At 44.7% G+C, this 23,882-nt stretch overlaps 1 long non-coding RNA gene across 1 annotated transcript; it reads right to left on the reverse strand.

Moving 5' to 3' along the window:
- Positions 1-19,299: 19,299 nt before the first annotated feature.
- Positions 19,300-20,207, reverse strand: LOC127304616 (uncharacterized). Its single transcript, XR_011745932.1, has 2 exons — positions 19,460-20,207; positions 19,300-19,355 (listed from the first exon to the last, which is right to left on the reverse strand). It is a non-coding gene; the product is annotated as an uncharacterized lncRNA (long non-coding RNA).
- Between the last annotated feature and the right edge of the window lie 3,675 nt (positions 20,208-23,882).

Consider the following 23,882-nt stretch of genomic DNA (forward strand, 5'->3'; position numbering starts at 1 on the left):
AAGGAAATATTCTCGGAATTGGACGAAATCAACGCCCGGGTTCCTATTTTGCCCGGAAGCATCCGTAACACCCGAGAGCCACTGCAGGAGGGGCCCTGGTGGGCCCAGATGACATGGTGGCGCGGCCCAGGCCCTGGCCGCGCCACCCTATGGTCTCGTCGCCTCGTTGACCCTCCTGCGCCGCCTCTTCGCCTATTTAAAGCCCCTGCATCGAAAACCCTTACGGAAAAAGCCACGATACGAGAAAAGTTCCAGAGCCGCCGTCATCGCGAAGCCAAGATCTGGGGGACAGGAGTCTCTGTTCCGGCACCCTGCCGGAGCGGGGAAGTGCCCCCGGAAGGCTTCTCCATCGTCACCGCTGCCATCTCCACCGCCATCTTCATCACCGCTGCTGCTCCCATGAGGAGGGAGTAGTTCTCCATCGAGGCTCGGGGCTGTACCGGTAGCTATGTGGTTAATCTCTCTCCTATGTACCTCAATACAATGATCTCATGAGCTGCTTTACATGATTGAGATTCATATGAGTTTTGTATCACTACTATCTATGTGCTACTCTAGTGATGTGTTATTAAAGTAGTTTTATTCCTCCTGCATGTGTGCAAAGGTGACAGTGCGTGCACCGTGTTAGTACTTGGTTTATGCTATGATCATGATCTCTTGTAGATTGCGAAGTTAACTATTGCTATGATAATATTGATGTGATCTATTCCTCCTACATATGCATGAAGGTGACAGTGTGCATGCTATGCTAGTACTTGGTTTAGTCTTTTGATCTATCTTACACTTAAGGTTACTTAAACATGAGCATTATTGTGGAGCTTGTTAACTCCGGCATTGAGGGTTCGTGTAATCCTACGCAATGTGTCCATCATCCAACAAAAGTGTAGAGTATGCATTTATCTATTCTGTTATGTGATCAATGTTGAGAGTGTCCACTAGTGAAAGTCTATTCCCTAGGCCTTGTTCCCAAATACTGCTGAGTTACTACTGCTTGTTACTGTTTTACTGCGTTACTACTGCTGCGTTACTACTGCATGTTTACTTCCTACAATACTACCACCATCAACTACACGCCAGCAAGCTATTTTCTGGCACCGTTGCTACTGCTCATATATATTCATACCACCTGTATTTCACTATCTCTTCGCCGAACTAGTGCACCTATTTGGTGTGTTGGGGACACAAGAGACTTCTTGCTTTGTGGTTGCAGGGTTGCATGAGAGGGATATCTTTGACCTCTTCCTCCCTGAGTTCGATAAACCTTGGGTGATCCACTTAAGGGAAAACTTGCTGCTGTTCTACAAACCTCTGCACTTGGAGGCCCAACACTGTCTACAGGAAAGGAGGGGGAACGTAGACATCAACGGCGCAGCACCTGAGCCGGCTTAGGCGCGCCGTCAAGGAGTTCGACACCGCGTGGCACGATGCCAGCGGCAACGTGGTGGTAAGCCTCACACCTTCATCTTTAAAGCTTTATCCTTCACAGACATGCCGGTTTTTAATTTCCAGCTTATATATGTATATCCTCCCAGTCCCCGAGTTTCGGGTTGAGTACGCAGTTCTTAGCGCGAAACTTTCTTGAAACAACAAAAAACCGGCATAGCTAGTCCCCGAGTTTCGGGTTAAGCACGAAGTACTTAGCGCGAAACTGCAAAAAAACGGCATAGCTAGTCCCCGAGTTTCGGGTTAAGCACCAAGTACTTAGCGCGAAACTGCAAAAAAAAACCGGCATAGCTAGTCCCCGAGTTTCGGGTTAAGCACGAAGTACTTAGCGCGAAACTGCAAAAAACCGGATAGCTAGTCCCCGAGTTTCAGGTTAAGCACGAAGTACTTAGGGCAAAACTGCAAAAAACCGGCATAGCTAGTCCCCGAGTTTCGGGTTAAGCACGAAGTACTTAGCGCGAAACTGCAAAAAAACCGGCATAGCTAGTCCCCGAGTTTCGGGTTAAGCACGAAGTACTTAGCGCGAAACTGCAAAAAACCGGCATAGCTAGTCCCCGAGTTTCGGGTTAAGCACAAAGTACTTAGCGCGAAACTGCAAAAACCCGGCATAGCTAGTCCCCGAGTTTCGGGTTAAGCACGAAGTACTTAGGGCGAAACTGCAAAAAACCGGCATAGCTAGTCCCCGAGTTTCGGGTTAAGCACGAAGTACTTAGCGCGAAACTGCAAAAAAAACGGCATAGCTAGTCCCCGAGTTTCGGGTTAAGCACGAAGTACTTAGCGCGAAACTGCAAAAAACCGGCATAGCTAGTCCCCGAGTTTCGGGTTAAGCATAAAGTACTTAGCGCGAAACTGCAAAAAACCGGCATAGCTAGTCCCCGAGTTTCGGGTTAAGCACGAATTACTTAGCGCGAAACTGCAAAAAACCGGCATAGCTAGTCCCCGAGTTTCGGGTTAAGCACGAAGTACTTAGCGTGAAACTGCAAAAAACTGGCATAGCTAGTCCCCGAGTTTTGGGTTAAGCACAAAGTACTTAGCGCGAAACTGCAAAAAACCGGCATAGCTGAACCACAACTTTTAACTTGCGCAGGGCACCCTTGACGCCCGGAAGCAACTCTTTGAGGAGCTTCTGTGGGAGCACCAGCGCATGTCCAAGGCCCACAACAAGTGCCAAGGTAAGCTTTTCATCTCCGGCCTTTTTGTACCGGTTGCCTTTGGTAATCTAAACTCACAAATTCGTTACACAGCTGCCCTTCCGGAAGCTCCTTCTGAAGACCTCTCCGCCCAGCTCTCCGCGCTAAAGGGTAAAACCTTCTTGCTCGTCTATTTTCCACTTTTTTGAACCTGCCGGTTTCTTTTTGTTACTCACTTGTTCTTCCGGATTATAGCTGAACAGGAGCGGCTTGTCCTTGAGCACCGCAAGGCCTTGGACGCCCAGGGGAAAACCTGCGCTGATCTGAAAAACGCGCTTATGCAATCTGAACTTCGGCATGCGCAGGAGCTCAAGGACGCCCAGGCTACCGCTGAGGCCAAGCTGGACGAGTCGCTGAAGGACTTCACTGATGCCAGCGCGCAGCTGAGGAAGGAGCTGGAGGAGGAGTCCCGGCTGCGGAAGGAGGCGGAGAACCGGAACGCCGTGCTGACGACGGATCAGGCCGAATACGACCGGTTGGTATTTCAGGCCGATGCGCTTGCTTTCAGTAAGACTCTTTTTCTTCTCTTTTTGCTTATAAGCTTATACCATCCGGCAACATATCCTTATGCTGTTTCCTTTTCTTTTCTTTTTCAGGGTTGTTCCCGGATTCGCAGCCGCACGCGCATAAGAAGGTTGCCGAGCGTAGGGCCGAGCAATCCCTCAGCAATCCGGATGCGCCCTGGGACGCCTATGACCACCTCGTTGCACTGGCCGCCCGGATCTCCCATATGAGGGCTGTGGACCGGCATCTGGTCGATCTACCGGATGTGGCCACCCAGATCTTCAAGGTTCTGTGGCCACCCAGATCTTCAAGATTTTAATTTTCGCAGCAAACAATCCATGTCTTAACTCAGGAAATAGAATAAGAAGCTCATTGTTACTTTCCATTATGCCTAACTAGTGTAAACAAGAAACCAAAAGATGCAATTTCAGGATCTAAAGGAAATAGCTTCGAGCACTCACACACCGGCAACAATGCTAAGAAATAACTTAGTAGTTGGAGGATGTGAATACCTTTTACCTTACCTCCCCGGCAACGGCGCCAAAAAATAGCTTGATGTCTACTCACGCTTCTTTTCCTGTAGACAGTGTTAGGCCTCCAAGAGCAGAGGTTTGTAGAACAGCAGCAAGTTTCCCTTAAGTGAATCACCCAAGGTTTATCGAACTCAGGGAGGAAGAGGTCAAAGATATCCCTCTCAAGCAACCCTGCAATCACGATACAAGAAGTCTCTTATGTCCCCAACACACCTAATACACTTGTCAGATGTATAGGTGCACTAGTTCGGCGAAGAGATGGTGAAATACAAGTAGTATGGATGTATATGAGTGGTAATAGCAATCTGAATAAAATATGGCAGCGAGTAAACATGCAACAGAACAGTAAATAAGCGGTGTTTGCAGTATTGGAAACAAGGCCTAGGGATCATACTTTCACTAGTGGACACTCTCAACATTGATCGCATAATAAATAACTCTTTCTCATATGTGCTACATACACTCTTTTGTTGGATGACAAACACAAGTCGTTGTGTAGGGCTACAAGAGCACCTCAATGCCGGAGTTAACAAGCTCCACAACATTCGACATTCATATTCAAGTAACCTTAGAGCATAATAGATCATTGCAAAATAAACCAAGATACTAACATAGCGCACACACTGTCCACATTACACTATGAAAGGAGGAATAGATCACATCAATACTATCATAATGACAATTAACTCCACAATCTACAAGAGATCATGATCATAGCCTACGACAAGAACCACACGGTGCACACACTAGTCACCTTTACACCATGCAGGAGGAATAGACTACTTTAATAACATCACATGAGTAGCACATAACTAGTAGCGATACAAAGCTCATCATATGGATCTCAATCATGTAAAGCAGCTCATGAGATCATTGTATTGAAGTACATAGGAGAGAGATTAACCACATAGCTACCGGTACAGCCCTTAGCCTCAATGGAGAACTACTCCCTCCTCATGGGAGACAGCAGCGGTGATGAACATGGCGGTGGTGTCGATGGAGGAGCCTTCCGGGGGGCACTTCCCCGTCCCGGCGGCGTGTCGGAACAGAGACTCCTGTCCCCCAGATCTTGGCTTCGCGATGGCGGCGGCTCTGGAACTTTTCTCGTACCGTGGCTTATTCGTATAGGGTTTTCGCGACGGAGTCCTTAAGTAGGCGGAAGGGCAGCCTCGGAGGGGCCCTGGTGGGCCCACACACTAGGGGGGCGCGCCCCACCCCTTGGCCGCGCCGCCTGGCGTGTGGGGCCCCCTGGCTCCTCTCCGGTACTTCTTCGATGCTCTGGAAGCTTCCGGTGAAAATAAGGTACTGGGCGTTGATTTCGTCCGATTCCGAGAATATTTCCTTCCTAGGATTTCTGAAACCAAAAACAGCAGAAAACAGGAACTGGCACTTCGGCATCTCGTCAATAGGTTAGTTCCGGAAAATGCATCAAAACGATATAAAGTGTGAACAAAACATGTAGGTATTGTCATAAAACAAGCATGGAACATCAGAAATTATAGATACGTTGGAGACGTATGAGGAAGCCCGATTCGATTCGGCTCCTATGAATTCACCCCGCACAGCGATTCCTCTCGCTCAACCTTCTCAGATCTACAAGGAAACATGGAGATGACCTTCGGCAGCGTCCACTACAACGTCAACGCGGAAGGAATTCTTCGGCTGCTGGAATCGCCCACTTCCAGATCGACGAGTCCTAGCGCGTCATCATCGCTCGACCTTTCGGCTGGTCTGACAGGATCGATGAGTTCGCCCGCGCCCTCGACTCCCCGTTCAGCGTCTTCCAAGTCGGTAGGATCCGACAATCCCACATCTTCGGAGTTAACCTTGTACTACTGCTTGAACTGCGACACCAGGCATGGGCTGGGATCGAACGACACACCGTTCATCTGCAATGCCCAGTATTCATCGGGAGAAGACAGTGTCGACAGCATCGTCCGAGGAACCACCCGGAGAACGGCACGCCACCAGGTTTATGTCGCCAATAGCACGGGAAACACAAGACACAGGGGAGGCGGAGACCACACTCCTCGTTCCAGTAGACGAGCAAGTTTCGAAAACAGCGCCAGCAACCACAACAGCGATTACACCATCGCAGAAGAGGAGTGGGCAGCAGCCAAGGCAGCCGTACTTAGCAACACGCCGCTCCCTGCAGGAACCTCGGTTGGAACCCTAAACGCCTATCGCTCTATACTAGAGAAAAATCGGGAGCACCTATCAAAAGAGCAAGCCACCCTCGAGAGGCGCCTATCTGCAGCAGACCGATCCAGCGAACGACGAAGAGGCTCGCAACGAAGCGCCTCTCGAAGTACTCAGGGGGCAGGCAGGCACCAATCAAGACTATCCAGGCTTTCGGAAGACGACGCTAGAGAAATAACGTCGAACCTAACCAAGTCCTTTATGACCACGGACACCGCGGGCATGCCACGGCCGAAAACCGTTGCGGGAGCAACAGCCAACCTCGCTGCATACCTCATCAACCAGCGCCCTGAAGGATCCATGGCTCAAGCCCACCGAGGTGCCCTAGAAAGTCTCGCGATATTGGGAGATAATCTAGTTCCGCGAAAGGAAAAGACCACGTTACAGGCTAGCGGCTCAAAGCATCGTGCGAGAGATGCTCGGGATGAAATCACCCAGAGCAGGATCGACAAAGCGAGGCGACGACGTGCCGCTAGGGAGGAGTATGACATTGATTCTTCGGATGAGAGCAGGAGAACGACGGCGAACTCAGGGGAGCCGATTGTTTAAGCTACAAAATCTGTGAGGCGATGCCACCCAGAAAGTTCAAACCTACCCCTACTGACGCTGCCAAATACGATGGGCAGTAGGACCCAAGGTCCTGGATAGACGACTATCTGCAGACTGTGATTCTGCATAAGGGGAACCAGATAGCAGCAATGCAGTGCTTGCAGCTTTACCTAAAGGATTCAGCGCGAGCCTGGTTAAGGGGTCTGCCGAAGGGTTCCATCAAATCATGGGACGACCTAGTAGATGCTTTCGTTGCCAATTTCCAAGCAACGTACAAAAGACCCGTCGGGATTGAAGAGTTACGGCATTGCCAGCAAAAGCAGAAGGAATCGATGCGCTCATACATCGGGAGATTCACCAAACTCCTAAACGCTGCCGAAGATGTATCTGTCGATAGAGCAATCGACGCCTTCAGCGATGGCATCCGACGTGAAAGCTACATAGAAGAACTCGGACGCAAAAAGCCAAAAACCATAACCAAGTTAATGGAAATTGCCAACAGCTGGGCTGATGGTGAGGACAATGTGCGAAAGCCACGACAGCGCAGTGACGAAGAAGACGATGACCAGCCGAAGCACGACTCGGGTGGTCGGAGGGATCGTCACAAGAGAAGGAAGAACCGCAGCTATGATGACAACAACCTGGTAGCCGCAGGGTACTCCGATCGGCAGGACGATCGATATGACGATAGAAGAGACGATCGGCAGGATGGTAATCGGAACAACTCTGGGAACCGTGGCAATTATAAACCACGGCAGCAAAGGACTCCCGAACTGCCCTACGCTGAGCAGATCAACGCTCCCTGATGGCGTGTAACTCACACGTTCGTTGGGAACCCCAAGAGGAAGGTATGATGCGCACAGTAGCAAGTTTTCCCTCAGAAAGAAACCAAGGTTTAATCGAACCAGGAGGAGCCAAGAAGCACGTTGAAGGTTGATGGTGGCAAAATGTGATGTGGCGCAACAACAGGGATTCCGGCGCCAACGTGGAACCTGCACAACACAACCCAAGTACTTTGCCCCAACGAAACAGTGAGGTTGTCAATCTCACCGGCTTGCTGTAACAAAGGATTAAACGTATTGTGTGGAAGATGATTGTTTGCAAGAAAACAGTAAAACAAGTATTGCAGTAGATTGTATGCGATGTAAAGAATAGGACCGGGGTCCACAGTTCACTAGAGGTGTCTCTCCCATAAGATAAAAGCATGTTGGGTGAACAAATTACAGTCGGGCAATTGACAAATAGAGAAGGGCATAACAATGCATATACATGATATGATAAATATAGTGAGATTTAATCCGGGCATTACGACAAAGTACATAGACCTCCATCCAACTGCATCTATGCCTAAAAAGTCCACCTTCAGGTTATCATCCGAACCCCATTCAGTATTAAGTTGCAAAGCAACAGACAATTGCATTAAGTATGGTGCGTAATGTAATCGACAACTACATCCTTAGACATAGAATCAATGTTTTATCCCTAGTGGCAACAGCACATCACAACCTTATAACTTTCTGTCACTATCCCAGGTGTCAATGAAGGCATGAACCCACTATCGAGCATAAATACTCCCTCTTGGAGTTAAGAGCAAAAACTTGGCCAGAGCCTCTACTAATAACGGAGAGCATGCAAGATCATAAACAACACATAAACAATAGATTGATAATCACCATAACATAGTATTCTCTATCCATCGGATCCCGACAAACACAACATATAGTATTACAGATAGATGATCTTGATCATGTTAGGCAGCTCACAAGATCCAACAATGAAGCACATGAGGAGAAGACGACCATCTAGCTACTGCTATGGACCCATAGTCCAGGGGTGAACTACTCACTCATCACTCCGGAGGCGATCATGGCGATGAAGAGTCCTCCGGGAGATGAATCCCCTCTCCGGCAGGGTGCCGGAGGCGATCTCCTGAATCCCCCGAGATGGGATTCACGGCGGCGGCGTCTCTGGAAGGTTTTCCGTATCGTGGCTCTCGGTACTGGGGGTTTCGCGACGGAGGCTATAAGTAGGCGAAAGGGCAGGTCAAGAGGCGGCACGAGGGGCCCAGGGGGCAGGGCCGCGCGGCCAGGGCCTGGGCCGCGCCGCCCTATCCCCGGGCCACCTCGTGGCCCCACTTCGACTCCCCTTCGGTCTTCTGGAAGCTCCGTGCAAAAATAGGACACTGGGCGGTGATTTCGTCCAATTCCGAGAATATTTCCTTACTAGGATTTCTGAAACCAAAAACAGCAAAAAACAGCAACTGGCTCTTCGGCATCTTGTTAATAGGTTAGTTCCAGAAAATGCGTAAATATGACATATAATGTGCATAAAACATGTAGGTATCATCAATAAAGTAGCATGGAACATAAGAAATTATCGATACGTTGGAGACGTATCAGCATCCCCAAGCTTAGTTCTGCTCGTCCCGAGCAGGTAAAACGATAACAAAGATAATTTCTGAAGTGACATGCCATCATAATCTTGATCATACTATTTGTAAACATATGTAATGAATGCAGCGATCAAAACAATGATAATGACATGAGTAAACAACTGAATCATAAAGCAAAGACTTTTCATGAATAGTACTTCAAGACAAGCATCAATATGTCTTGCATAAGAGTTAACTCATAAAGCAATAAATCAAAGTAAAGGTATTGAAGCAACACAAAGGAAGAATAAGTTTCAGCGGTTGCTTTCAACTTATAACATGTATATCTCATGGATATTGTCAACATAAAGTAATATAACAAGTGCAATATGCAAGTATGTAGGAATCAATGCACAGTTCACACAAGTGTTTGCTTCTTAAGGTGGAGGGAGATAAGTAAACTGACTCAACAATAAAAGTAAAAGAATGGTCCTTCAAAGAGGAAAGCATCGATTGCTGTATTTGTGCTAGAGCTTTTATTTTGAAAACATGAAACAATTTTGTCAACGGTAGTAATAAAGCATATGAGTTATGTAAATTATATCTTACAAGTTGCAAGCCTCATGCATAGTATACTAATAGTGCCCGCACCTTGTCCTACTTAGCTTGGACTACCGGATCTTTGCAATGCCATGTTTCAACCAAGTGTCACAAAGGGGTACCTCCATGCCGCCTGTACAAAGGTCTAAGGAGAAAGCTCGCATTTTGGATTTCTCGCTTTTGATTATTCTCAACTTAGACGTCCATACCGGGACAACATGGACAACAGATAATGGACTCCTCTTAAATGCATAAGCATGTAGCAACAATTATTATTCTCATATGAGATTGAGGATATATGTCCAAAACTGAAACTTCAACCATGATTCATGGCTTTAGTTAGCGGCCCAATGTTCTTCTCTAACAATTTGCATGCTCCAATCATTAAGGTGATAGATCCTTCAGACAAGACGGACATGCATAGCAACTCACATGATATTCAACAATAGTTGATGGCGTTCCCCAGAAGCATGGTTATCGCACAACAAGCAACTTAATAAAAGATAAAGTGCATAAGTACATATTCAATACTACGATAGTTTTTAAGGCTATTTTGTCCCATGAGCTATATATTGCAAAGGTAAATGATGGAATTTTAAAGGTAGCACTCAAGCAATTTACTTTGGAATGGCGGAGAAATACCATGTAGTAGGTAGGTATAGTGGACACAAATGGCATAGTGGTTGGCTCAAGGATTTTGGATGCATGAGAAGTATTCCCTCTCGATACAAGGTTTAGGCTAGCAAGGTTATTTGAAGCAAACTCAAGGATGAACCGGTGCAGCAAAACTCACATAAAAGACATATTGTAAACATTATAAGACTCTACACCGTCTTCCTTGTTGTTCAAAACTCAATACTAGATATTATCTAGACCTTAGAGAGACCAAATATGCAAATCCAGTTTTAGCAAGCTCTATGTATTTCTTCATTAATGGGTGCAAATCATATGATGCAAGAGCTTAGACATGAGCACAACAATTGCCAAGTATCACATTATCCAAGACATTTTAGAATTACTACATGTAGCATTTTCCAATTCCAACCATATAACAATTTAACGAAGAAGAAACTTCGCCTTGAACATTATGAGTAAAGCCTAAGGACATATTTGTCCATATGCAACAGCGGAGCGTGTCTCTCTCCCACAAAGTGAATGCTAGGATCCATTTTATTCAAACAAAAACAAAAACAAAAACAAACCGACGCTCCAAGTAAAGAACACAAGATGTGATTGAATAAAAATATAGTTTCAGGGGAGGAACCTGATGATGTTGTCGATGAAGAAGGGGATGCCTTGGGCATCCCCAAGCTTAGACGCTTGAGTCTTCTTAAAATATGCAGGGGTGAACCACGGGGGCATCCCCAAGCTTAGAGCTTTCACTCCTCTTGATCATAGTATATCATACTCCTCTCTTGACCCTTGAAAACTTCCTTCACACCAAACTTCAAGCAAACTCATTAGAGGGTTAGTGCACAATTAATAATTCACACATTCAGAGGTGACACAATCATTCTTTACACTTCTGGACATTGCATAAAGCTACTGGACATTAATGGATCAAAGAAATTCATCCAACATAGCAAAAGAGGCAATGCGAAATAAAAGGCAGAATCTGTCAAAACAGAACAGTCCGTAAAGACGAATTTTAAAATGGCACCAGACTTGCTCAAATGGAAAAACTCAAAACTAATGAAAGTTGCGTAAATATCTGAGGATCACGCTCGTAAATTGGCAGATTTTTTCGAATTTTCTACAGAGACTTGTGCCCAGATTCGTGACAGACAACAATGCTGTTTCTGCGCAGCGATCCCAAATATAACATCAACTATAACATAGAAACTTTACTTGGCACAAAAACATGATAAGGAGAGGTTGCTACAGTAGTAAACAACTTCCAAGACTCAAATATAAAACAAAGTACTGTAGTAAAAACATGGGTTGTCTCCCATAAGCGCTTTTCTTTAACGCCTTTCAGCTAGGCGCAGAAAGTGCAAATCAAGTAACATCGAGAGTAGAAGCATCAACATCACATTGGGTGTTGGGAGTTTTCTCAACAATGCATGTTATCTCGTCTATGTAATTTTCAGAGGCTCCTTTTTCATTATTCTTAGGCTTGCTATTCTCATCAAACAAATTTTCAGGAACAAGCCAACCATAGTTATTTTCTAGAGCTTCATGCATTCCTAGGAGTTTACAAGGTATTGTTGTCTTAACCTCCCCACCATCATTAATATCATTAGTGTACTTTACTCTCTCCATGTCCATCTTTTCAAGGAGACTAACAAAATTGGTGTAAGAACCAAGCATTTTATATTTAGCAAAGACTTTTCTAGCCTCTCTTGCTACACCACCAAATTCTTTAAGAAGGGTTTCTAAAACCAAAGTATTTCTTCTCTCCTTCCTCCATATCACCAAGTGTGAGAAACATGTGTTGGATTATAGGATTGAGATTAACAAATTTAGTTTCCAACATGTGTACTAAAGAAGCAACAACAATTTCATAAGTAGGAGCAAGTTCTACCAAGTGTCTATCTTCAAAATCTTCAGCGGTGCTAACATGAGTGAAAAATTCTTCTATATTATCTCTTCCAATTATAGACCCTCGGCCTACCGGTATGTCTTTTAGAGTGTACTTAGGAGGAAACATGATGCAATAAGCAAAAAGTAAACTAGGCAAACAAAGTAAAAACGAGTAACTAATTTTTTTGTTGTTTTTGATATAGAGAGCAAGACAGTAAATAAAGTAAAACTAGCAACTAATTTTTTTGTGTTTTGTTTAGGTGCAGCAAACAAAGTAGTAAATAAAATAAAGCAAGACAAAAACAAAGTAAAGAGATTGAGAAGTGGAGACTCCCCTTGCAGCGTGTCTTGATCTCCCCGGCAACGGCGCCAGAAAAAGAGCTTGATGGCGTGTAACTCACACGTTCGTTGGGAACCCCAAGAGGAAGGTATGATGCGCACAGTAGCAAGTTTTCCCTCAGAAAGAAACCAAGGTTTAATCGAACCAGGAGGAGCCAAGAAGCACGTTGAAGGTTGATGGTGGCGAAATGTGATGCGGCGCAACAACAGGGATTCCGGCGCCAACGTGGAACCTGCACAACACAACCCAAGTACTTTGCCCCAACGAAACAGTGAGGTTGTCAATCTCACCGGCTTGCTGTAACAAAGGATTAAACGTATTGTGTGTAAGATGATTGTTTGCAAGAAAACAGTAAAACAAGTATTGCAGTAGATTGTATGCGATGTAAAGAATAGGACCGGGGTCCACAGTTCACTAGAGGTGTCTCTCCCATAAGATAAAAGCATGTTGGGTGAACAAATTACAGTCGGACAATTGACAAATAGAGAAGGGCATAACAATGCATATACATGATATGATAAATATAGTGAGATTTAATCTGGGCATTACGACAAAGTACATAGACCGCCATCCAACTGCATCTATGCCTAAAAAGTCCACCTTCAGGTTATCATCCGAACCCCATTCAGTATTAAGTTGCAAAGCAACAGACAATTGCATTAAGTATGGTGCGTAATGTAATCGACAACTACATCCTTAGACATAGAATCAATGTTTTATCCCTAGTGGCAACAGCACATCACAACCTTAGAACTTTCTGTCACTGTCCCAGGTGTCAATGAAGGCATGAACCCACTATCGAGCATAAATACTCCCTCTTGGAGTTAAGAGCAAAAACTTGGCCAGAGCCTCTACTAATAACGGAGAGCATGCAAGATCATAAACAACACATAAACAATAGATTGATAATCACCATAACATAGTATTCTCTATCCATCGGATCCCGACAAACACAACATATAGTATTACAGATAGATGATCTTGATCATGTTAGGCAGCTCACAAGATCCAACAATGAAGCACATGAGGAGAAGACGACCATCTAGCTACTGCTATGGACCCATAGTCCAGGGGTGAACTACTCACTCATCACTCCGAAGGCGATCATGGCGATGAAGAGTCCTCCGGGAGATGAATCCCCTCTCTGGCAGGGTGCCGGAGGCGATCTCCTGAATCCCCCGAGATGGGATTCGCGGCGGCGGCGTCTCTGGAAGGTTTTCCGTATCGTGGCTCTCGGTACTGGGGGTTTCGCGACGGAGGCTATAAGTAGGCGAAAGGGCAGGTCAAGAGGCGGCACGAGGGGCCCAGGGGGCAGGGCCGCGCGGCCAGGGCCTGGGCCGCGCCGCCCTATCCCCTAGCCACCTCGTGGCCCCACTTCGACTCCCCTTCGGTCTTCTGGAAGCTCCGTGCAAAAATAGGACCCTGGGCGGTGATTTCGTCCAATTCCGAGAATATTTCCTTACTAGGATTTCTGAAAACAAAAACAGCAGAAAACAACAACTGGCTCTTCGGCATCTTGTTAATAGGTTAGTTCCAGAAAATGCGTAAATATGACATATAATGTGCATAAAACATGTAGGTATCATCAATAAAGTAGCATGGAACATAAGAAATTATCGATACGTTGGAGACGTATCACTCCCTGTTACTTGCACTCGTATGTCGATTCCAAGGACGGCAAAACGAAGTCGAGCCACTTGCTCAGGGACTATCGGCAGTTCATTGACATGCACAAACTCATCCAGCAGGCAGGCCAGCAACCACCACCTCCATCGCAGCATCAAGTCCAGCAGGCTCAACCTCATCAACCCAACGAGGCGTTTCCACCGCCACGTGGGCAGATGAGCATGATCCATAGGATAGGTGTCTCGAGAAGAGAAATGAAGAAGCTCACCCGAGAGATCAACCTGGCAGAAAGTATCATGGCGAACATCCCCGAGTATGTTGAGTGGTCCTCTCAGAACATTACGTTCAGTCGAGCAGATCACCCGATGACCATACCAAAACCAGGACACGCTGCCTTAGTAGTCGAGGCACAAATCGGGGGGTTCAAGATGAGTAAAGTCTTCATGGATGGTGGAAGCGGGCTAAACCTGATATTCGTCGACACAATCAAAAGTATGGGGATCACCATGAGGATGCTAGAAGAAACAGACACTTGCTTCCATGGGATTCTTCCAACTTCATCGGGTTACTCTCTTGGTAAAGTTCATCTGAACGTCGTCTTCGGCAAAACCGACAATTTCAGGAAGGAAAAGATCGAGTTTGAAGTGGTGAACTGGGAGTCACAATATCACGCTATACTCGGAAGACCAGCTTATGCCAAGTTCATGGTTGTACCGCACTATGCATACCTCAAGCTGAAAATGCCTAGGAACAACGGGACAAACATCAGAGTCTATGGAAGTTTTTCACGCTCGGATAATTGTGATCGCGACTTTCAGAGGATTGCTGCGAAGTTTGGGCTAAAACAAGAAATTATCGATCCCCCGCCCAAGCTATCGATACGCGAAATTAAGGAGGAGAAACAGGTCAGGGAAACCAAGAAAAAGCCAGCCGACCTTGCTCTAGAAGCTTCGGCAGCAAAAACTTCGGCAGTTGATGGCACAGCGGTCTTAGGAGAAAGCAAGACGTTTGCAGTCGCTGTCAAGAACCCTACTGTAATCAACGACTCCTCGAAAACCGCTAACGTGGTAGACAAGCCTGAAGATAAGAAGAACCCCTTCCTTGCTTAGAATAGTCGAATAATGTTTAGCTTTCTCTTTTATTTTTAGAAGGGCTTCCCCTTTTTTACGCCCTTTAGTACCGTGTTCACCTTTATTAATGAAAACTTCAGTTTTGATCCCTTGATAAGCATGCAGTAATTTGGAGTGATCCAACCATTCACCACAGAGGATTTTTAGTGCCTATGGCTATTTTTATAAAATTTTACCCTAGACCTTTCCACTTTATATAGAGGATTGGAAAACCTTCATAAACCTTATCTAGTACTTCTCAAACCAATTCCAAGTTGAAACCAAAGAAAATAAAAAGAAACTAAAAATGCCATAGAGGCATATGAGAGTAAAATGCAAATATGTGAATTTGAGGATCTTGACCCTAAGACTTGTGGTGAATGGTTGGATCACTCCTACATACCATTTCAACACTCAACAACATCAAATGGGCCAAGAACAATCAAATTAAAAATCAAATGCCACATATGCATAGAGGCATATGTGACACATAGCCATTTCCCCAAATCTTAACCTATGCACTTCTACCTTGACCAAATGGTGTGAAACCATATCTAAACCTAATCTAACACTATATGGACCCTAACCCATGCCCAAGTAAAGCAAGGAGAACAAATTACAAGAATAAGAAAAAATTGACACATCACCTCTTATGTGTTATGGCCACTTTTGCAAATCTTTGAGCTAGACCTTTTGGAATGGTTTCAATGGTTTGGAAATGTTCCTAAACTAATAAGAATCACTTTGGAGTCAAGAAAAACCAAATCAAAAAGAGAGAAATCAAATAGGGAGAAAATCCCATTTTCACTCACATACACACTTAGCCAATTTTGCAAATCCTCAACCAAGGCCACGCTTGCTTGCTCCCTTGCTTGTAAAACACTTATATATCAATTAAAAACCCAAATGCATCAAAGAAACCAGAATCAAATCAAAGAAAATTGCAAATGCAACTTACATATGATATTGGTCAATTTGTCACTTTATATTATCTTACCCACTTTGAGCCCTTTTAGTAAGAGATTCTTAAACCAAACCCTAACAACTATTTGCACCTCATCCAAGACCTCATCAAGATGAGCAACTTTGATGTTGATCACCTTGACCAGATCTTTGACCATTGCTTAATTTAGTCAAGCCAAGTGGAAACATTGAAACAGATTCTAGATTCCCTCCACTTTTCGAAATTTTCACAAACCATCTCCAAAACCCAAACCAAGACCACCAATGTGTGTCAAATCTTATTTTAGAACACAATCATGCAGCAAAGTGGTCAAAATTACATACAAGAGAAGTCAATGGCTTGAGATAGAGAAGTATACATAGAGTAATATGGAAGTACAATCACTATGCAACCACTATTCACCACCTCACCCTCTCTCTCTTGTGATCATCCACATTACATTGTACCTCTGACCACTCTCAATGACCTCATCTAGCCTTGTCATGATCACCTTGACACAAGGACACTCCATGTCATTGCATATGTCACACACCTTTTTGACTTTGATCATTTGTGCACACTCTAGACCCCTCTCACCTTGCCCACCATGTCTCCTAGACTCACCTCACCCCACTTAAGCGTGCAGCACCTTGGTACACAAGAAAAGTATGCACAAAGAACCAATGCCATGCCATGCCACTCCAAATGACATCACCATGCCAACCCTTGTCTTTCTCCCTCTCTGGTCACCCTCACCTTGTCAATCTGACTCATCTCACTCCTATGAACACCACCCTACCATAGTTGACCCCAAAAACCCACTTGCACCACCCAATGCCACACCATGCCACTCACATGATCACCACTATGTCACCACCTGCCCTGGCTCTTTTCCCTCTCTCTCACCATGTCTTTCCGCTTGATATTGACCCTAGACACCTGCTAGACATGACCCTATGTCAAGGAGAGCAAGTGGATGACCACAATGATCATGCCATTGCTCATGATCACCAACCCGTGGCCACCCATGTCCCTCTTCGTGCACACTGCATCCCGTCACGTCCCACTGCGCCACTAGCTTCCCCTCACTCCCACACACCTCCTAGACATGACCGTTCGGCCCAGAACGCCCTGTAGCCACGCCGTCGACGACATGGCCACCATGCCGGCCATGCCGCGCCTCCCTCCCCTGGAGCCTATATAAGCCGTGCCCCTGCCCTTGGATAGCACCACAACACCCAATAGCTTCACTCCCTCCCTCCTAGCACCGCTCCTCTCCTCTCTTTGCCGCTCATCGGTGCAAGAACTAGCCGGCGGTCACCACCAAAAGCCGCCCCATTTTTCATCACCATAGCCCTCGATCCCTACACCAAAGTTGTAGCCCTTGGAAAGAGCTTTCCAACGCACCTAACCCCGCCTCAATCCGAGCTCCGAGGCGAAAGTTACGGCCCCCGCAAGGTTGCAGAATCGCGAGGAAGACGACGGCCCAGCGCCGGCGCGCCCCGCGCGCGGGCGACGTGCATGCGCCATGCACGCACGGCCCGGGCAGCAGCTGGGCCGGCCCACTTCCTTCCCGCCCTCAGTTTTAATTCAAATTTCGTTTTATTTAATTTCTGTGATTTGCTCTCAGATGCTTTGCCAAATCTTTAATAACTTCAAATCTACTCGGTCATTTTTGATAAATTTTATATATTTAGAAAGCTCATGAAAGGCCCCATCCAACCACACTGGATTCAAATCAGAATATGTTGTAGAATTTGAATAGTAAAAATAACAAAGCAGTAACTTTTCAAACTTCAAACAATTATTAAAAATCAACCATAAATGCTTTTGAGTTGATTCCAACTCTCGTAATTCACTTTTCAAATACTCTAATTTATTATGTAAAAATATGATATGGGTAATGTATATGATCATGGGTTAGAATCAAATAATGGCTATGTAGCCATTACTAGCCCATTTAAATTATTTCGAAATTTAAGATTTTAAATCTATGAGGTGTAGCACCTCATGTAAATCATCTTCTCAAGTTGTATGAAGTAATGTGATGACCCTTGTTGCTTGGTCTCATATTTGCTCACTTAAGAATATTAAATGATTGCCATAGTAGCATTTAAATTGTTCCAACTAATTATTAAATCATATGGGAAGTATCCCTCTCATTTAAATCTTTGTCTCAAGTAATTCTACATGAGGTAGAGACCATGGGCTATCAATTCTCATATTAAATTATTTGATGATATTAAATCATTACTATGTTGGTATTAAATTGCATGAGGTGCATCACCTCATTTAAATCATTTTTCCAAATGATGAGCATGAAGTGTTGACCTTGGTCAACATGAGTTCATATATTATCATATGAGGAAATTAAATCTTAAACAAGATTCAATGAGAGGAAATTATTTCTCAAAGAATTAAATTGAAACCCTAATCAATATTTGTAATGAGAGGAAATTATTTTTTTTTTAAAGAAAAACAAAGTCAACCAACATGTTAAGAATTTGGTGATGTTAGAATAGCTTGTGTGAACCATTTGTGTGATTAGTCTAGCACTTGAGTATTGTTTGGTGATTGTGTCCTCGTATTCGTTTATAGACGCTAGTACCGGAGACTATCAAGAGGAGGAGGTTTTCTACCAAGAGGAAGAAGAAGAGAACTTTGATCAATACACCAATTAAGGCAAGCTAATATTCTTGCAAAGTGCAAAGCTCTACTAGATCAAGGCACACTCACCACTTTACTTTACGCTTCATGATCCCATCCCAAGTTTTATTCTTACAAGCTTTTACTTTGATGAGAGTGGATTTGGTGTTCAGGGGGGTACGTACGCACCCCCTAGCCACCGTTGGATCAACATTGAGATTTAATTGCCGGCTCACGGCGACCAACGGCGTGAAACCCCTTTTTGTCTGCTTCCCTTGCTTCCCCCGCATCACCTCCCAGCCCCTGCTTTTCCCTTTATTGGCTGCTTTTCCTGGCTTACAGACGTTGGGAGGCGAACCAGATTAGAAATCATTTGATGTCTGGCCGCAAGCTTCAACCAGAACACAGAAGAGGTTGCTCGCCTGCAGCGCTCGACAAATATGGTGGAATTCTCCGCCGTCGCTGGAGCCGAAAATCCCCAGAGAATCCCCAGAGAAAACACATCCTCGACGCTCGACGAATATCGCTTGACGGTGGTCCGGCTCCCGGAGTCGCAGAAGACGGGCGCCATGGCCTCGCCCTCGAGCGTCCGCCATTGTGCCCCCTCAAGCTCGTCCTATTTTGGCCGCCATCGTGCCCCCCTCGAGCGGACAAAGCACGAAGCAGATCATATTATTTCTGAAATACCAAGGCACGGATTCTGTCAAGGGTGAGCAGGCACACTTGGACAATGAACCAAGTATCTCATGTAATCAGTTTAGGAACGCTCCAACACCAGTCTAGAAAGAAGAAAATAATCACAGAGAAGGATAAAAAGAAATCAAATAATTATGCTTATGTAGTGCTCGTATCTGTCCAAACACAACAAAAATTGGGAGGCGACCTGAAAGAAGTTAAGGAGGCAGCTGAGGTGATCCTCTCGTTCCCCATCCTGCGCCCTCGTATTTGCCAATTTGCAAAACATAGCAAACACGAGATGGAGGGGTGAAAGTCGTTAGCACGCAGAGGAAGGAGTGATGGGATCTGGCGGCACCCTCGCGTGGGGATCCGGGGCATTCCTGCCCCTCTAGCTGCGGCACTTCGACGCAACAGCTCCGCCGTGTGGATCGACGCCGCCGGAGACAGGCCACACAGATGACTGACCTGGAGATACCAGCCGGCAGCAGGGGGAGTTTGGTACCGGCCTGCAGGGGATGGAGTCGTGGCCCCTGGCTTAGCTCGAGACGAGTGCACCACAGCGACACCGCGGACTCCCGCCGCCGGCACGTGCTCGACGCGCCCAGACTCACAGAAGACGGCGCCACCTCTACGGCGGCGCTCGACCTCCATCGGAAGAGAAGGCCGCGCTGGAGGCGCCCAGACTCGCAGAAGACGGCGCGTACTCTACAGCGGCGCTCGACCTCCATCGGAGGAGATGGCCGCGCTAGAGGCGCTCGGACTCGCAGAAGACGGTGCGCGCTCTGATGCGGCGGAAGCAGCAGACGACCGGCGCGGCGCCATCCACGCGTGGGCGAACCAGCCACTCGCGGAGGCCGACGCGAACATGCTTGGGCAGCAGCGGCGTGGATGGTTGCGTGGGCGGCCACGGTCGCGCTCTCGTTCTGGCTAGACGAGAAAAGGGGATAAGAAGAAGAAGCTCTTTGCAAAAAAAAAAAAGATAAGAAGCGACCCAGTTTATTTAGGACAACATAGTTGTTCCCACAATCCGACCTCATCACGGCGGAGCACACGGCGTTAGACACGTGTTGGCCCGAAACCGCGTGCTCACGTACCCATGTGATCACCAGGATTCATCCGTTACTTTGATTATTATAACTTGCTTTTATAGTTAACTTTGGTCTAGAGATAGAATACTACAAGAGTATCAAAGTTAGCCTAGAACAATCAAAGCTAGGTAGCACCCCTCATGACTAGTTGCTAGTGCTAAATAAATAAAATTGACTACATTAGATGGGAACATGTGAAATGACATGACTTTGAAAACCTTGGAATGAGAAGTCATTCTATTGAAAGATTTTAAAGGTGAATGTGAATTGGGAATGACATGGTGAACTTTACAAAAACTGATGGTTGGGTTCGGATGCGATACCATTCCAATTTTACAAGTACCCCCACAATATCTGATTATGGGTAAGGGCTTAACTGGAAGTTCATGTATCTTAGTATGGGTTCCCTCTAAACAAGCGTCATCGGGGTTATGCCGAGGCTGCCTCCAATTGAAATGTGAAATGATGTGAAATGACGTGAATGAGGTGAATTGTCCGGCCCAAGCCCTGTGCAGTTCCCAGGCTGACGGTGTGTCTTCACTGGGAGGCCAAACTCATGGGGAGAGGTGCCTATACTAGGGTATGTAAGTGAAAGGTTATGGTTGGTAGTCCGCACACGGAGTGTGATAAATCAGGGCCAGTTAACCCTGACGGATTATTGCAAATGTTGTGGCACAAGTGTACGACCTCTGCAGAGTGTAGAACTATTCGAATAGCCGCGTCCACGGTTATGGACGGTTGGAAAGGCCATACTGTTCCGTCATCAGACCATTTTCAAAAATATGACATATGACCTGTGACTTGAAGTTGAAAGGTGAATGGTGAATTCGACTTGAATCACAACAGAGTTGTGGGAATGACACTAATGTTCACACTTGAGTTAGTTAGCAAATGAAGAGGTTTTTACTAAATGTTTGTGAACTAAAATTGGCTTTATGCAAATAAACTTAGAGCTTAGCATCCCCTTACTATAGTTGATAGTGCTTACCTTAGTATTAGTTTGCGAGTACTTTAAAGTACTCATGGCTTTGTCCCTGGCTATTCAAATGGCCAGACTATGAAGGAGAGCAGCAGTACGAGGAAGATGGACAACAGGACGTCTATGACAACTAGGACCACTCCTGACGTCAACCGTTGCATGTGGAACAGATGGACCACGACTGCTATTACTTCGCTTCCGCTATGTGTTTTGTAATTGATCATTAGATCAACTATGTTGTATTAAGACTGGATCATGTGATCCCTCTATGTAAGACAATTACGTGTTTTAATGAATGATGTGTTGTGATATCAATCTATTATGTCTCGCAAAAACAATATTCCTGGGATTGCGATGAATGGCATAATAGGCATCCGGACTTAAAAATCCGGGTGTTGACACTAACTTCTCAAGGATAAATAAAGTTGTGACACCCCTAAAAAAGACTAGGTTCTTTTCTATTTTATTGAAAAAATATTTTTCAGAAAAGCATTTTTAAAACCTAAGAATATTTTAAAATCTGAACATTTTTTAATTTGATAAAATTTCAAAAATTTGAATATTACTATACATTGAACATTTTTAAATTGTGAACAATTTTTTAAAATGAACACTTTTAATTTTGAACTTTTTTCAAATTTGAACATTTTAAAAATTTGAACCATTATTTGAATTTAAACATATTTAAATTTGAATATTAGTTAATTTAAATATTTTCAATTTCCATTTTAAAAAATATGCACATGTTTCAAATATTTAACATTTTTGAATCTTAAAGGAAAACAAACAGGCAAGAAAAGAAACAGAAAAGAAGTAAAGAAACAGAAAAGCAGGCAGAGCGTAGCGTCTAAGTATCTAACCGAGCCAGCACACACCGCGCGCGGAGGTGTGCGACGCAGGTGCAAGGGCCGACTTGGTCGGCACATAGGATTTGCCAATCGGCGTGGGGGCGCCGCTGCAGCGTTGCACTCGTGAGCCGCGCAGAATAGGCCACGTAATGTTTTTTTTTCCTTTTTCTACGTTTTGTTTTATGATGTGTTTAAAATTTTAAAAATGCTCACGTTTTTAAAATTTTCAAACTAGAAAAATATTTAGATAAAAATATAGAAATTTAAAAAATGTTTAAATCTAAAAAAGTTCAAACTTGAAAAAGGTTCAAAATAAAAAAATGTTGGAAAAAATTTAAACTAATAAAAAACCGAAAATTAAAATTGTTCAGACTTCAAAATAAGTTCAAAAATATGAATGTTTAAAACTGAAAAAAAATCAAACTTGAAGAAATAAAAAATAATGACCAACGCAGACAAAAAAACCAGTAAAAACCCAAGAAAATTAGAAGAAAAACCCAAGAAAATTAGAAAAAAAAACCTAAATAAACCACCAAGTCGAAAAACGAGAAAAAGGAAAAGCAAATTGAAAAAATAAAACCGCAAGAATGGGCCACGCCTAGCTGCGGCGGCGCCCAGGTAGCGCCCGAGGGAGACAATGAATATGGTTCACCGATCGCGTTGGGTCTGGAACTAGTTCTACTCGGTGGCCCACAGACTGTTTGTCTAAGGTCCAATCACAAAAGCTAGTTTATAGTTTTCTAAAATAGCTTATATTTTAAAATGGAGGTAATCTATAATATCTAAATTGGAGCAACCCACTAAACGTAATTCTCTGAACATGCAAACATGCCACCTCATCAGGCTGCCACCTCATCAATTAACAATTTTTCTTTGGCCTTTATTTACACAATTTATCTTTACTCCTTGCCAATCATGCAACACCAACTAACACGTCCTTGCGACCTTTTAGTCTTCCTCCCCGCGCAGTAGTGGTGGATATGAATCTTCCGAAGTAACTGGCTAGGGAGCTGAGAGGTTTTCGGCTGGCCGGACACCCTCTTATTCTTATGTGCCCGTTTCGTTTGTGCCTAGTCCATGCTCCATCTTTTTCGATAAAAGGCGCTTCATTACTCAAAATATTCAAGCATTACATACAGTCTCTGCATAACTAAGATGCACACAGCCGTTCGTATCTCAAGTCTGAACAAACAAAAAATAAAAGATCGATCGAAAGAGCCAAACTAGACTATGCTACGTTGGCTTCAATCCGCCTAATATGCAGCCACCCATGTTGGGAAATAAACTACTTGGCCGTATTTTTCAACCGTGTAGACACCTCCATAAAGAGGTCTCGGTCCTCCAAGCGCTGAAGTGGTGACCATGAACGGAGCAAACCCATATATCGGTAAATGACCTGTATGAGAGAAGAATTCTTGTCATTGAAAACCTTATCATTTCAACATAGCCATAGCGTTCATACAACAGCAATCGCGCCCACTCTGATAAGCTTTTTATACCTAGTATCTACCCCATTTAGTCAATTGCCAAATATATTTGTAACGCTACGAGGCGGGTATAAGGTAGAACTCATCTAAATGATTGACCATATAGATCTAGCAAACCTACAATTGAAAAAAAGGTGTTTAATTGTCTTATCTTGATGACAGAAAACACATTTCTTAAAACCGTGCCAGTTGCGTTTAACAAGGTTGTCTTTGGTTAAAATCACCC

Source organism: Lolium perenne, chromosome 5, assembly GCF_019359855.2.
Source record: "Lolium perenne isolate Kyuss_39 chromosome 5, Kyuss_2.0, whole genome shotgun sequence".
In the NCBI taxonomy this organism is placed as follows: Eukaryota; Viridiplantae; Streptophyta; class Magnoliopsida; order Poales; family Poaceae; genus Lolium; species Lolium perenne.